The sequence below is a fragment of the Callorhinus ursinus genome, unplaced genomic scaffold (genome assembly GCF_003265705.2).
Source record: "Callorhinus ursinus isolate GAN/ISIS: 27379988/994484 unplaced genomic scaffold, GSC_fseal_2.0 scaffold1, whole genome shotgun sequence".
NCBI lineage: Eukaryota > Metazoa > Chordata > Mammalia > Carnivora > Otariidae > Callorhinus > Callorhinus ursinus.
In genome coordinates this window covers 33,636,748-33,639,413 of record NW_027397063.1, presented here as the reverse complement: position 1 = coordinate 33,639,413, position 2,666 = coordinate 33,636,748, and the positions used below count along the sequence as shown (strand labels likewise).

General features: G+C 38.1%; 1 pseudogene; it reads left to right on the top strand.

Annotated features, from left to right (window-relative positions):
* Positions 1-1,133: 1,133 nt before the first annotated feature.
* LOC112821152 (small nuclear ribonucleoprotein G pseudogene) lies at positions 1,134-1,364 on the top strand (annotated as a pseudogene).
* The last annotated feature ends 1,302 nt before the right edge of the window (positions 1,365-2,666 follow it).

Genomic DNA, 2,666 nt, shown 5'->3' with positions numbered 1-2,666 from the left:
ACAGGTTCTTTTACTTTACTCAGAGGTCCCTGAGGAAAAATCCTTAGGGAAGCTGATTTTTTTAAATAAATTTACAAATTCAATGTTTCATTCTTTTGCTGCCATTTTCCAACCTGTCAAACACATCTGTTTTGCTTTTGCCTCAGTGGGTTCTCTGCAGGAGCCGACTTCTTGACAGGATTACCCCAGCAATCTCATTTTTAGCTCTCACACTGGCAGCTACCTCCTGAAATGCTTTAAGATATTTTACAGATTTTTCTGTTGGTGACTCTTGAGAGACTACTTTTATGGGGGATAAGATTCCTGAATTAAATCATCTGCTCAAGTGTCTTTCTAATTTCTATGTTCAGTCTTGTTCTTAAATGAATAATTTATGTTCTGTGGTTCCTGTGTAAAGGAAGGTGCAAACTTGCATCTCTCTTCAGGGGAGAACTCTGAGCAATCCTAACTCTTGGAAACTTAGCTGATGGTACCCTGAGCTCCAATGCATTAACAAATATGTTGTGGCCATAGGGTGCCTTTGAGACAGTGAGGAGATGTCAGATTCCCTTTGGGTCTGAGAATTCCACAAAAGACAGCATTCTCTGTTACTGAGACATTTTCCTCCAGAAACCAGGAATTTCTGTTTTACCACCTGCAAGCTTCACCTTCCTTAGTGCATTCTCCTAGATGACATGTGACACCTCCCACTTCAGAACAGCTTTATCACATTTTCTTCTCTACCACTGTAATGCCATTCAGTAGCCACAGTTCACTTTGACAATCCCACTAAGTTATAAATTTCCTATAGTTTGCGACTTCCTCTTTGAACCCATCCTTTTCACGGACAGAATCGACAAACCTATCTTCTGTGTCTTTTATGTATATTGCACACAGTTCCATTCTCTTTTTATGGTTTCGATATAGCACTTATGTTTAGATTTTGTCAGAGTTAAGATTCTCATCATGACATTATTGGATGTGTATAATTACTTCCTCTTTCTTCCTGCCGCTTATCTTTTCCTTTCTCCAATTCATCTTCTACACTGTCACCAGCATGCCTTTTTAAACACACAGAGCTGATTACATTATTCTCCTTTTAAAAATCATTGAGTAGGTTTTGGAGGCATCTTTGAGCTCGCCGAGTAGACACCATGAGCAAAGCTCATCCTCCCGAGTTGAAAAAATTTACAGACAAGAAATTATCATTGAAATGAAATGGTGGCAGACATGTCCAAGGAATACTGCGGGGGTTCGATCCATTTATGAATCTTGTGATAGATGAATGTGTGGAGATGGCAACTAGTGGGCAAGAGAACAATACTGGAATGGTGGTACTATGAGGAAATAGTATCATCATGCTAGAAGCCTTGGAGCGAGTATAAACAATGGGTGTGTTCATCAGAGGAAATCAACTGCTTCCACATGTCCCCTCCATAGTACCTGTTTTACTACAATATAAAAATCAGATCGTGTGCATTTTCATATTGAACTTTTTTGTTAAATAAACTTTTATAATAGTAAAAAGTAAAAAATCATTGCATAGGTCCTTGCTCCCCATAGGTAGAAGCTCTACTCCTCAATGTGCCATAAAGGGTCTTTGCAATCTGACTCTTATCTCCCTTTTGAACTTCATCTTTTACCACTTCCAAAAATGCATCCACAGTCCAGTCTTCCTTCAAAATTCATAATACAATTTCATATTCTGTGATTTACATATTGTGCAATGTCTCTCTGGAATGCCATGGTGTTTTCAATCTCCTGATTCTACCTTTAAAATTAGTTCAAATATTAACCCTCCTAACATCCCATCCACACCTACTCTCTCACTATGTTCTTACCATTATTGTGTTCCTGAAGGTTTTTTTTTTTTGAATTGCTTATTAAGAAATTGCACAACTTGTACTTATATTTCTCTTTAAATTAGAGAAAGTTGTCTTGGAAAAAAGTCTTTAAAAGATGGCATATTTTTGTTCTCCACAGCATAGCCCATATTTGGCTACATAGCAAATATTTGCTAAATCAATGATTGGAGGAAAGAGTGTAACAGAAAGCAAATGAGAATATACTATATTAGTATGTGAAGTTATATTTTAGAAACAGATTAAAAACAGAACAAAACTGGTCTCTCAGGAAAAACAAGGATCAAAAGTATTAGGAAGGTGGAAAAATACCATCTGGAGGGACTGTGTGGGAAACTAGGGAGAATAAAAAGAAGAAATTATATAGGGGGGAGGTTTACAGCTCTGAATAAGTGTGACTAGCCACGCTGTGGCCTTTAGAATGTAAGGCTTGCCTCTCCCACTAGTGTGTATCTCCTTAGGGAACATGGAGTTCATGTAGCCAGACAGCTCCTTGGCCAGGCCTCTTCTGGCATTCTTAGGTAATTAACATTAAAGATGTTAGGGACTCAATAAAGGCATAAGTTTCCTCTAGTAGTACCATGTTTGAGTTGGCCAAGGGTCAGAGTATTCAAATAATCTGTTACTTAGATGACTTTGCCTGACACAAGAGGGTAAAGTCTGCAAAGATTGAGGGAAAAAAACAGAGTTAACAGAAGTCCTGCTTGCTTAAAAGAGTGGGGAGAGGAAATAAAGAAGAAAAGAGAGCAACACAGCACACATTTGTAGTGGAAAAAGAGTACTGAACATAAAATCAGGAGCCCTGAGTTGCATATTGAATTTGCC